The following is a 13,769-nucleotide window of genomic DNA, read 5'->3' as shown; positions in this document are numbered from 1 at the left end:
TTCCCTGATTGTCCCCGCCCCTACCCTAGCCCTGCCTGACTTGTTAAGAGTATGTACAGAAAAGGAAATGTGCAGAACAGGAGAAAACAGGCCTAGAGGGCTCTTTTGGGGCCCTGGAAACAGAGGAGTAAGTAGTTTTGGATCAGACTTCACTGGAATTTGGAGTGGGGGGGGATGAGGGTGACACGAATGAGTGGAAATCTAGGATCCATTTTCTAAATGGTTGTTTCCATCTCACTTTCAGTGGATTCTGGAAGGCCTGGAGAAGCAGGAGTTGGAAGCAGAGTCCAGTGACTGTACTAGCCAAGCAAGTATTGTTTGAATGGTAATCAGGAGAAGGAAAGGGGGACAAGAAGCACCAAGACAGTACAAAACGGCACATCAGGCAACCTGGCAACCTGGGCTCTGGACCCCACTTCACCACTAACCTGTTGTATACCCTGAGAAGTCACTTCTACTTTTGTAGCTTTGGCCAGTTCCCTAATCCGCACACTGGTCAATGGAGCCTGGGCATGTATCGGAGATTCCTTCTAGCTTTAAAATTCTGTGGGTCCATATGCTTTTAGTCCATGAGTGTATACCCCCACATTCAAACTCTGTCAATGTTTCCCAAAGGGAGGGGGAGATTTCATGGGCTAAAGGAGACCAGGATTCATCGTGAAAGGAAGCCAGAAAGGAAATCTGGGACACTGGGCAATCATCCCAGGTAATTACTAAACTGCAAAAATCAATCACCTGGTCTCCTAAAACATACCAGGATCATAAAAACAGTCCCCAGAGGCCCAGGATGCTGGGTTCTGAATGTGGAAGTCTGGCATTGTCCCATCTGATGTCTGTCATTTCATCTCACAGGCCATCAGGTAGCTTCCAAGCTCCCCTTGACAGTAGGGAGCAGGCACCTCAGTTTGTGGGGTCCCATTCCCAATGATATTAAACAACCACGGCACTGTCCTCATGCAACAGAAAGGCCACTTAGGAGACTGAAAAAGAAGGACGAGAGAACAAAGGGGGCAAATCCTGATATATCTTTCTAAAATTCTGCTTTGATGATAACACATCATGTCCTGTTACCCCCCATTCAAAAAGCCTTTAAGGGCCACAGGGATCAAATGCAAACCCAAGGTACGATTTCCAGCCCTGTCCCAAGGCAACCTGTCCCTGCCTCCCCCTCAGCTAGCCTTCCTGACCTACAGCAAAAAAAAAAAAAAAAAAAAAAAAAGACACCAACCTGTCATTTCTTCTGCACTTTACAGTTTGCAAAGCCACTTCCCCTGGCATCACCTTATTGAACCTGAAAACAATGGGAAATGTATCCATTCAATCCCTTTCAGAGAACCTGCCCCAGCCTACCGGGGCCCGTGGAAAGCCAGTGCAATGCAACAGGACATCTGACCGCCTTTCTTCAGGGCCTCTCCCCAAAACATTCTGTGCACACCTGGTGACTGATCAGAGGAGGGCTTTTAGTAAATGCTTGTTGAGTGGTCAAACGTGCATGGGCCACAGCTCTGGAAAATCATCTAGATTCTAGAAGGCTAACCCCTTAAACTTGCTTTCTAGAGAGAAAGCACCCCATAAAACCACTCTGGGACAAAGCACCAAAAATAAACCAAAATGACTTCCCTAGGCCCTCTGTCCCAGATGACACAGGACCCGAAGAAGAAATGTCTCTGAAGCAAAAGTTACCTCATTTCCCCACTTCTACTCATCATATATGTAAGCTAGAAAATCAAAGCTTTCCCCAGCCCAGCCCTCTAGCATAACTCATCTTAGAAGACTCCAAGCATTCAGGCTCAGAGGCTGGGGACTTCCCAGAGCTTTAGTATAGGCATCTGCCGGATCTCCAGTTGGCTATTAAAAAATGCTTCAAAAAGCTTAAAGGACCCCGTGGTTGCCACTTCTGGGGAACTACTGGATCCAATTCAACTCCTCCAGCAACTGACAAAGCTAGGTGGAAACCAACTGAGTGACTCACCCAAGGTCACAGAGTTAGCCCACTGTAGAGTCAAATCTTGGGTGGTTCTCAAGAACTTCTAACTTGGGGCTCAACCCCAAAGCCACAGCCTCTTCATGTTTAACTTCCTGAAGCAAAAGGACACAGACGCAGAGAATAAAAATAGCTATTAGGAAAGTTGCCCCAGGCCTCAGTCAACAGAATTAAGGCCTGATCCTGGTCCCCTCCTATCCCTCCCCAGCATATACACATACATCCCAGCAGGGCCAGAAGTACAGAAAAGGCAGGGGAAGGCTAAAAAGCCTCAGAGACAAAACCCTCGACCTTGGCCTCTTTCCCACCACCTCTACCCAAAATGACAACAGCATTGGCAATGGCAGAAACAGAGCAAACGCCACAGCTGACGCCCTAGTGTCCAACCTCCAATCAGAAACCGCTGATTTGGGCAGAACCAGGAGCCAATCATGCAGAAGAACCTAAGGCTGGAGCTTAAAGTTTTTTTCTACCCAAGGCCACAAAACAAATGAGCCAAGGATCAAACAGAAGAAGCAATTTAATCTCAGTTCTTTCTCCCTTAGAGAAATGTGAAATATGCAACTTGCCTAAGTTTATAAATTAAATACTTATGGTAAAAGCATTGGTGATTGATTACACTGTGTTGTAGTCTGTTTCTTTACTGTTTTAAATCAAGTTGCCACTTTTCTATTTCTAAATGTAAGATATTATGATTTTTGTTATCAAAAGATATAACTCTCTCATATATATCACTAATTAACACTACAAATTTAAATAAGGTCTTGCATGAACTAGTACAAACATATGACACCAGTACAAAGAGTTAATAATAGAGTGGTATGGGGGGAAATGTCTACTGCAAGCCACCAACTACAGTTAACAGTAATACCTTAAAATTCTTTCATCAACAGTAACTGGTGTACCACACCAATACTAGGGGTAGATAACAGGGAGAGATAAAGGATATGGGGTATTTTGGGTTTTCTTTTTGAGGTGTCTATCTGATAATTTTCTTTTCGGAGCAATGAAAATGGTATAAAATTGAGTGTGATGACCGCACGACTAAGTGATAATACTATGAGATATTGACTGTATACTTTGGATGGAATACATGATAAGTGAATATATCTCAATAAAATATGCAAAAAAAAGTACTGGTGATTGTAGTGCAAGAAATACTAAGAAATAAATATTAGTTTCATATTTCTGCTAACTGAAAGGGGACAAATAAGAAGCAAGGAAGGAATATAAAGGTAAGGGGCTGCTGGAAGGAAGGGGAGGAGAGGGATTTCTGGAGCATGGAAGAAAGGTGGAGAGACAGACAACATCAGACACTGAGTAAAAGACACAGGCTGTCAAAAAGAGAAAAAAAGGACCAAGTTTGTAGGTTTCAGGTAACTTCCTGAATCCAACCCTCTTCACCTGGATTTTGGTGACAGAACTTTACTACCTGTATTTACTGCTTTTCAAAATAGGACACAGATTAAGAATTGTTCACAGGTCTGCAGCTGCTTTGATTTCAAAATGCTAAAAAACAAAACAAAACACAAAAATCTTAAAACTGTTATGAATCCTGAAGTCAGTAAAAGGCAGGTGACAGACCACATAAAAAGGACCTAATGATTTTAGTTTTCATCAGGAGCTCATCAGGAGGCCCCTGCCATGGCAGCTAACCCAGACAAGGCCCATCCCAGGTTGTATTGACAGAAACAAGTGGAACGGACCAAGGTCCCTTGGTCAGAGTCCCAAACCACTCTGAACCAAAGGGACCAAACCTTAAATTCTACTCTGTACACTCTGAAACTTGAGCAAGGCAACCAGGGTGGGGAGGCATTTGAAGATTACAACACTGGAAGAACAACTGAAGGAACTACTTGTGTTTGGGGTTGCAGGGGTTACCCTATGATAACTATCTGTCTTTACTTCTTTGAAGGAGAATCATATGCAAATGAAAATACATTTATTCTGTGTTGTTCATATGGTTCAAGAACTAAGACCAGGATGCAGAAATTACAAAGGCAGCTTTCTGTCCAGTATAGAACTTAAGAGTGTTTAAATCACTATGGCTGTCCACAAAAGAATGGGCTGCTCTGAAAGTTATGAGCGCCTGTCCCTGTTTAGCATATGTAGGAGAGGCCACTAAATGCTGTTTGTAAAGAGCTTGACACATAGTCCAACAATTATTAAATAAATTAATTATTATCTAATATGAAGTCCTATAACAAGATGAACCTCAGGTTTTGCTTTCTGTGTGTGTGTTTTTTTTTTAACCTCTTAAAATGCTATAAGAGTTGATTCTTCTTTAAAGAAATGTTATTTGTTTAAACGCCAGTTCTCACCTTCAAACAATATTTATGGGGTCAATTACATGCTACACATGGTTCTAGGCTTACCCAATGTTTCCTGTAGAAATGGGCCTAAACTATACTCCCGGAAAATATTTCCCCACGAAAAAATGTTTTGATTATGAGAGTTTGAGCACATAAGAAGTAGTCAGAAAATCTGGTTTAGTTCCAGGCTTTACCACTTAAAACTGTGTGACTTTCAGCAAGACTTCACTGTGACTCAATTTCTTCATCTGTAAAATGGGGAGAAGAATCTCTAACAATCCTACTAGTTTCCATGGGACCAAATGAAACAATGGATATGAAAGCATTGTGTAAACTGGGCCATCCTGGAGGTTACTGTGATGAATTTTATGAGCAAATCTCTTACCAAGGACTTCACCTCCCAGAAGGCAGACACTGGGTGTCATGTAACTCTGAATCCTCCACAGTACCTTGCACATAGCTCTCAATGTGTGCTGAACTGAAAAGCATTAAAAATAACCTAACGAAACATTCTGCCATTTTTCCTTCCTATTAAACTGTACCGCTTCACCAGAATGCCCCAAACAGTCTCTCTTCACTGCAATCCTTCACTTTGAGGGAAGAACCATTGGGTCACGTCAGGGCAATGTGTTCAGAGAATAAACTCCCAGGAATGGGAATGGGTACATGGCCTGACGCCTCTGCAGAAAGCTCCTTGCTCTTTGCCCCACCCCAGTCTTTCTCAAACATCCTGAGCTGATCCACCTTGGGGGCAAGAGTTCTGCTGCCAAAGTCCTAGCAGGATCAGACGGCCAGGCATGGCCAGCAATTGGAAGGGAGAGCACAGACCATTCTAGGATAGAGTCTCCTGAAAAAGGTGAAGAATGCCAGATAAATACATAACATTCCACTGTGAATTAAGAAGCCTTGATCTAGTCCAATCTCCTCATATATAGATGGGGAGACTGAGCCCAGATAAGAAGAGTATCTTGTCCAAAGTCACTTCTATTACATTTTTCTATTAATTTTTGTGAATAAGTAACACACTCACATGGTTTCAAAACGAAGTATAAGATACAGTCAATTCTCCCTCCTGCTCATTAAATACCTTCCAGTTTGTTGACACATTTAAAAGTAAATTTAGATGCTTATTTTTCTCCCTTTTACCCCAAATGAGCAAATTATTTACTGATATTCACCTTGCCTTTTTTCATGGGGTTTGTTTAGCATCAGTACATAAAAAGCATCCTCATTTTTTATTTGCAACAACATAGAGTTCCACTGTGGGAATGTGCCATCATTTTTCTTAACCAGTCCCTATTGATGAACATTTAGATTGCTCCCAATCTTTTGCTCTAATAAATAATTTTTCAACAAATAGGTCTGCTCTACGTCACTCTGCGTCTACCCAGCTTATTAACAAAGAGCTGGAGTCAGATCCCATTTCTGACCGAAGGCGGCAGTAACAGACCCTTAGAGTTCCACTATCTACTTGTGTGGACAGTTTACTTAACCGCTACTCATTCAATAAATTTTACTTAGTCCTTACTAAAAGACATGCTCTGAGCCAAATTCTGGGGATACGATAAAGGTGTCTTTGCCTCTGCCCTAGGAGGGTTCAGCCTAGAACGGACAAGCAAGGGAAGGGACTGTTACAACACCAGGGGTGGTTCAGGCAGCCCTGAGAGCTCTCTCAGCTCTCAGGACCAGACTCCCTGTCTGGAAATGCATGGCCAACCTATCTCACAGGTGTCATAAAGGATTAAAAAAGTAATGCTTGCTAAGTACCTAGCACTGTGCAAAGCATACAGTAAGAAGTTAAGTTCCCTTCCATCCCAGAAGTGCTCTTGCTGATGACAAGGGCAGCAAGTGTTCCAGGCAAAACACAGGACACGTATATACCCACTCAACTACCACCACCACCACCCTTTACTTAAGGAAGGTTGGAATATACTGCTGCTTATTCTTTAGCAGCAAACTAAGTCTCTACCTGCTTTCATTGTAAAAGGGTTTGGGCTTTCCCCCACCCCCAACTAACCATCCATAGGGAGGCTTTTCAGACCCTCCTGAGTATTTCTGAGGCCCCCGGGTATGTTTCTTATCTGTGTGCACAGCTCTAGTGCTTGAAGTATGCCTGAGCCATAACGTGAAACCCAGACGTGTTTATCAAGACGTTGGCACAGAAAGGCCTGGGCAGGCACATGAAAAGATGATTTTACTGGGATTTCCCTGACAGTGTAAAATAATAATTTAAAGATGGGAAAACAGGAGAAAATTCATTGACCATACATTTATTTTGTTTACTTTTCTGTTTTCTATTTCAAAATAAAACATTCATAAAAAAAAAAAATCAGAAATTTCAGCATCACCTGTTTTGCTTTTCTAAGGGGAAAAATGCAGCAGACTTTATGATAGAGAAGAGAAAGGAATGGGAAGTCAGGAGTGCAGAGTATTTCCATATTATCAGCAGCCCTAAAGCGGCTGGGAGAAGGCAGGAGGAGGTCAATGCCAAAACTTGAGATTATGTGCACAGCACTGAGGTCCACAAACAGCCCCCTCAGTACTGGATCACCTTGGGCTTATCCTTTCTGAACCTTAGTTCCTTCATCTGTTAAAACAGGAATAATCCCACTCATTTTGCAGTGTTTCTCTACAGATTAAATAAGAATATATATGGTGTCTGACACGTAGGTACTCAACAAACAGATAAAAACACATGAAACACACAAAGATATTATTTTTTTTCTCAATATTTAGTAAAAAGATGAAAATTTAGTGCCTTCCCTTTAGAAGCTCAAAGCAGAACAGCAGAGGGACTTGAGAAAAATGCATCTGGGACTTGAATAATGAAGACTCTGCCAGTAGCTAAAGGGAAGATAGGGCATGCTGTGTTAGCGCAGTATATACAAGGGCATGGGGGCAGGCACAGTTTGGTGAGTGGCTAGAGAATCGGGGGAGGGTGGGTACTGAGAATGGGTGGGACAAAGGAGGACAGAAATACTACATTATTAGATATAATAATATATTTTTGAGTCTCTTTACCCACATGTTAGTACACTGTTATAATATTCTCTTTGGCTCCTTTTCCTGAAGTTGGGTTGCTACCTTTTTCCATTAAGAGCAGGTCCAGGGTTTAAAGGAACACATGGGGATAAGGAAGACTAGTAGGGAGAAGCGTAAGGAAAATTAATAACCTTATGGAGGAAGCATCACACTATACAGCCCCCATAACATATTTTCCCGATGGGCTTACTTCACCAGAAGCTCCTTTCAAATTCATGCAGGATGGCTGCTTCTAAATGAAAACTATCAGCCAAGTATGACCCAGCCTGGACCTTGAGACAGGTGGGTCAGTGGCTGGATCTGTGAACTCCGATTTAACTGTGGGCCTCTCTTCCCTTAAAATAAATCCTGGAGGCCCCCTGAGCCCACCCTCACCATCTTTGGTCAGAAGCATCAGTAGGGTCCCTCCAGCCAACCCAAAGTTTCTTGAAGCCCCAAACCAGGGAGGGAAGAGCCTGTGCAGTCCAGCTGGAATCCAAAATGTAGTAACTGGAGCTCTCCAAGAAACACTTATTTCAGAAAGACCAATGGAAATTCCACTCTGCTCTGCAATCAGAGCATACGGTGACCAAAATCGGGCAGCATCTCTGCCTAGGCCAGAGAAAGATCAACTCCAGGTGGTTAGCACTTGCCTGAAGGCTGACTGGCAGAGACAGATGTATTTGGTATGAGCAGAGAGTATCAGCCAGTTGTATTTTGTCCCTCTTTTGTTCACTCAATCTTTCCCACCAATCACTTCATGAATTAGAATCTTAACCTCACTGGGCCTCAGTTTTCTCATCAGGAAGTAACTCAGAGAACTCCCAGAACAGATATTCTAAGGTTCTAGCTCATGGGGGCTGAAGTCTAGTGTAGGTCACTTAAGTGCATGCTCAAGTGTTACCTCTTCAGAGAGGCCCTCCTGATCACCCATTGCCTTAACACCACCTTGTCTTCACAGTACTCAGCACAGCAGCAATTATACCTTTGATGGTTTATTGAGTATTTCCCTCAATGGAATGAAAGCTCCATGTGGGAAGGACATATGATCTATTTGTGCAGTTCACCACTGTATCCATAGTGACAAGAACAAAACCTGGCACACAGTAGGCATTCAATAAATACACATTGAATGAATGAGTCAGCTAGTCATTCAGAGGGTCAGTAAGCAAGGCAGGGATTTCAATCTTGCACCTCCATTTATTGTCTGAGTGGCTTTAGGCAAGCCACTTAATCCCTCCACAGTATATTTTATTTGCCAAAATCATCACCATAACTCGGGTTAACATCAGGCACTGGTCAGGACATCTGTGGCTGTAATGAGCCTCCCAGGGCTAACAAGGCACTTACCCAATACAAGTCTGGTTTCTGATGCAGTGGGCACCTCTCGGACCTTACTGGAGCCTATGGCCACTGGCCAAACACAGAGGCACATTCTCACTTCCACTCCAACTTGCCCTGTGTGGCTGGTTGCTCCTGACAATGACCACACTGTAGCTGGAACTGGCTGGCAAGGCCAAGTGCCTACCTTAACCCGAGTGCTCCTTCGGCTTTAAGAGGAAGACATTCCATTCTAGCTCCTGCCACCCCACCCTATCCCACTCCCCAGCCAGCTCCCAGACCTGCTCCTCTACCCCCACCTCAAACAGTAAGTCTTGAGAGTTCTCCTACTGAAGTCTTCCTAGACTCACGGACCATGCTTGAATGTACAGACACACCAGCACTCTCAACCAAGACACAAAGAAGCATGTCTGCAATAGAGGAGCAAACCATACGGGGTTGAAAGGAGCAGAACCACTCATGGCTGCAGGCCAGCCTCTGCAGACTGGCTTCTTCAGTCTATCAGAGACAGCTGGGGAACTTTGTTAAAGAACATGCCTGCCCATTCTGCCTAGGCCACACCCTGGGCACACCCAAATCTCCATGGGCAAGGGTAAACGTGGAGAAGAAACACCTTGGGTAACTGTGACGGCCAGTTCCCGGCCCTCCATATGGACCAGGCCCCCTGTGCCAGAACAGACAGATCCTTCCCACAGGCAGCCAGCTAGAGAACCACATCTGATGTCATCCTGAAGCTTTCCTGAAGTACCCATGTATCCACACTGGGCTCTGCGAGCTCTCAATACTGCCCTCTGGAAGGCGGTATGGAGAGAGACACTGACCAGACCCAACTAAGAGCTCAGCCCCAAATGCACACCCAACTGAGGCACTAAGAGAATTAGCTGAGAGAAGAGTGCTGAGTGCCCTGGAAGTTCTGAGGATGTACCTTTATGTTAGATGGGATGGACACAATTTGCTCCTTTTCTTTCAGGAAGTCAAAGACTTTACAGAGAAGGGGACATCTTAGGAGCTGTCTGAATGAAAGATGAAGGACTGGGACGGGCAGACCTGCAGTCAGGAGGAAGCTGAGAAGCGGAAAAAGCTGACGCAGACCCAAAAGGCAAACCAGGCAGAGTGGCCCTACCTCCCACCCCATGATGCGAAAGGAAGGCTGTGAGGAAGCCAATGTCCACAGCTTGGCTACTGGCTCTCCAACCTCACCTCAATAAAGTTAGGGGCTCTGTCCCTTGCCCTTGGTCCCTCCCACCTCCAAGGCACCGGGGTAGGGGAGGGTTCAGAAAAGACATCTTCCAACAACTGACTCCCACCACACACAAGCTCAGACACCTAGTGTTGTTCAGACAGGCTGGCCGGCCCCATTCAGATGGCTTGTTCAAGCCTGGGCCAGTTAGACTCTACTCACATTCAGGGCTGTCCATGACACAACCAGCACAAACACCACATTTCTTTCAGTCTTGACAACCCCTGGGAAGCAAGTCTTATTTTGAGGTAACTGAGGCTCAAAAGGGTGACCTGATGGATATTCTCAAGCAATGGACCTCAGAAGCCCACAGGATCTGCTCACTATACCTGGCTGCTAGACCCTGGGGCCCCCTTCTTCTTCCACAAGACCCACCGACCTCTTGTCTTAGTTTCCTGTGGCTGCTGTGACAAAGTACCAAAAACTGGGTGGCTTAAAACAATAGAAAATTATCCTCACTGCTCTGGAGGCTGGAAGTCCAAAATCAAGGTGTTGGGAGAGCTAGGCTGCCTCCAAAGTCTGCAGGAAAAAAGCCAGCTTCTCTCCTGGCTTGTGGTGGTGGCTTGCTGGCAAATCATGGCATTCTCCCCTCTGTCTGACAGTCTGCATGCAAATTTCCTCCTCTTACAAAGACACCAGTCATACTGGATTAAGAGGCATGCCCTACTCCATTAAGACCTCACCTTAATTTGCCCAATTCCATCTATAACAACCCTATTTCCAAATAAAGTCACATTCTGAGACAGTAGGATTAGGACTTCAACATAACTTTTGAAAACACAACTCAATCCATAACACCTCACAACCCCATGGAGAATGAGGATGGGTCAAGTCCAGTCGTGGTTGATAACACCTCACTCAACCTCCAGTAGCAGCCTCATGAGATACAGGTAAAATGAAAAATTAAAAGTGTGATGAGCACAGATATAGCATGAGTGTGCATTCTGAAAAGCTGTGAGGGTGGGAGTGGGGGGTAAACCAAGGCGCATTTTCCTGCACCCCAGCAGGTTAAATCCTATACCCTTCTTTCTTATTTCCCACACCGTTTGCTCTAATTTTCTCTTCTTTTATATCCATTTAGTTTACTTCTTCCTACCTGCTGTGGAATTCCACATCCTACCTCAATGTGGTGGTTCCCAGCTGTGTTTATAAAGAGTTCCCTTTGGAATGTTCTAAAAACACACAGACTGGGCACCACCCTCAAATTCTGAGTCAACAGCTGGGGTAGAGCCTGGGAATTTCTTAAAAGGCTTCCCAGGTGGATCTGAGACACAGCCAAGGCTGAAATTTTCTTTACTAAGCACACACCTTCTTTCCTTCCATCTTTATTTCATATACATATGTTCTATCTCCCCAACTCCACCACAGGAACTAGGCAACACCATCTTCCTGTAACCCCCCATGCCCATTCACCCACCCTTCAATCCAGCACACAGCAACTGGATTCAGTAAACTAAATCTGCTACACAAATACTTACATAGAATTCATGCAATGCCCCTGCATCATTTTGGATGCTGGGCACACCAGCCCTGTCAGTTAAAGTGGGCTCCTCCCACCTTTCCCTTCACAGCCATGCCACTTGGGCCTTCTGGGAGGTCAACGGCTAAAGTGGAAGTTGATTACAGGATGTGGGGATGAGTCCCTCTGCCAATGTATGGCCTCTAAAGGGATCTGAAAGTAATATTTCTAAAGTTTACTAGCCCAAGTACTACAGGTCTTAACCCTACCCCCCACACCCCCCCCTCCCCAAAACACATACACACATTCTCATGACTTCTGCAGAGGCAGCAGAATCCACCAACAAATCTTCTGGGCACTGCTGTCTGCAAAGTCCCAGCATATCTGCTCTTGGCAGTGCTACAAGTGTGTCTCACACAGAAACAGCAGCAGGCCACTTTCCTTCAGATTTCCACTTTGCCCCTCCATTCCTGTAGCAGATCCTGCCTTTTCATTACTCCCCAGCCTAAGGATAAAGTAGGAAAACACTCTCCCCTCCCCTCCATCCACTGGCCCTGTCTATGGCTGATGGAATCCTCTTACCTCAGACACTTTTGGCCTCTGAGGCCCTCTGCAGGGGCAGACAAGGAATTTGTCTCTGCTGGACACTAAGAGATGAACCAAGGAAGCTCAGGTGGGCCTGTGCATTCAGAGATGACAAATAGCAATGGACTCTTGATTTGCTAGGGATCTCAGGCAGGCCACTGGAACTTCCCTGTCTATCAAAGGGAGATTACGAATGCCCCCCACCACCCCTACCTATCACATACCAAGGCTGGGAAAAGCTTGACAAGGAAATGGTGCTCAGTAAGTTACGGGCATTTCTTTTACAGCATAAACTTTCACGGCCAAATTAAAAATGAAAGGAGAAAATGACTACAGAGTAGTGGTCTCCCAAGTGTATTGCCCAAGACAATCCACTGGGGAACAGAAAGAAAATACAATTCCTTTTAATACTTTTTAACATCTTTTTTTTAATTTGTATTTTTTTTTGGTATTATATTTTATAACATACATATTTGTAATATAGTGTATGTGTATAATCCATAACTAAAAGTAAACATACTAGGGGACAGGTTCTAATTTTTTACTAATAAAAGATAGAAAAATCAAAGAAGCCTGAAGACCACTGGGCTTGAGAAAGTGTGTGTTGCCACCAAGAGGCTCAGTTCAATCAGAAATTCACACCAACAAGGAGGAAAGCTGTGGGCACCAAACCAGTGCTGTTTCACATGCTTTGTTTCAGTGGCTTCATGCCTGATTTATCAAATAGATGATGAAAATGACAAGATTATGTAAGCACCATGGTGCCTTCATCCAACCAATACTTCTAGAATGTCCATCGTGTGCCAAGTGCAGTGCTAAACTCTGAGGACACACAATGGTGAGCAAAATACATATCTTCTATCATGTGGCTTACTAGCTACACAGGGGACAGAGACACTAGTTAAATAATCACATTCAGGAACTGCGAATTACAACTTGAAGGAAAATTCTGTAAGGGTTTTATATCAAAGGAACCAAACCTAGACCTTAGTATTGCTGGATGAAGGAGACAGTAAAGATGAATAGGTGCTAATAAGTAGGTGATGGTTGCAGTCAGAGTGTAGAGTAGATGTGAGATAAATCCAGTAAAAAAAAAAAAAAGTGTCCAGCGAGGCCGCAACAGAGAGAAAGGGAGAGAGGAAAGAGTAAGAGGCCAGCAGTGGCCACATCATGCATGGCTTTGTTGGCTTTATTAAGAATTTCATCCTAAGAACAATGATGCATTTTAAGTACAAGGTGACAGGATTATATGTGCATCTTGATAACATCATTCTGGATGAAGTTTGAAGCATGGCTTCAAGGGGCCAGACTGTGACACAGGGAGATAAGCTGGCTAGCAGCAGAGGATGGTATTTTGAATGGACAGGACCTGTGATGGACAGAAAGAGGACCACGTATGTGGGGCAGAGAGAGGGGTGCAGACATTATGAATTCCATTTGGACATGTTGGGTGTGAGGCACTTTGGAAACACCCAGGTGGAGACATCAGGTGGGTCCTAAGCCTAGACAAAAGATTAGGGCTGGAGATGTAATGGCACATCTGTACAGCACATGGATGGTTCCTAAAGCTGTTCTGTGGGAATAAGATGGATTCGGAATAAGAGGGCCTCAGGCCTCAAACTTAACCAAGTCCAATATGTCATGGCTCTTTTATAAAGGTGGGCAAAAAGGTACCAGAAACTGAGGAGTCATAAATACAGCAGGAAAAAAAGCAGAGAAAGGGAAAGTCAGGGTGGTAACATATTTCATGAAGGTCAAGCATGCCAAATGCCATTGCTGAGTTGTGTAAGAGAAGACAGTGAAGGCTGTAAGGATTCTTGGAGCTGT

General features: G+C 44.3%; 1 protein-coding gene and 1 long non-coding RNA gene across 5 annotated transcripts in view; both read right to left on the bottom strand.

The window, feature by feature from the left end:
• ANP32A (acidic nuclear phosphoprotein 32 family member A) overlaps positions 1-13,769 on the bottom strand; it is a 41,272-nt gene that overhangs the window by 18,209 nt on the left and 9,294 nt on the right. The gene's annotated exons all lie outside the window — the stretch shown is intronic.
• Positions 48-2,076, bottom strand: LOC119531843. The gene is made up of 3 exons (XR_005216420.1): positions 1,973-2,076; positions 1,229-1,291; positions 48-980 (listed from the first exon to the last, which is right to left on the bottom strand). It is a non-coding gene; the product is annotated as an uncharacterized LOC119531843 (long non-coding RNA).

The sequence above is a fragment of the Choloepus didactylus genome, chromosome 4, assembly GCF_015220235.1.
Source record: "Choloepus didactylus isolate mChoDid1 chromosome 4, mChoDid1.pri, whole genome shotgun sequence".
Classification (NCBI taxonomy): Eukaryota; Metazoa; Chordata; class Mammalia; order Pilosa; family Megalonychidae; genus Choloepus; species Choloepus didactylus.
The sequence above is the reverse complement of the archived record's forward strand: the minus strand, read 5'-3'. Positions and strand labels throughout refer to the sequence as shown.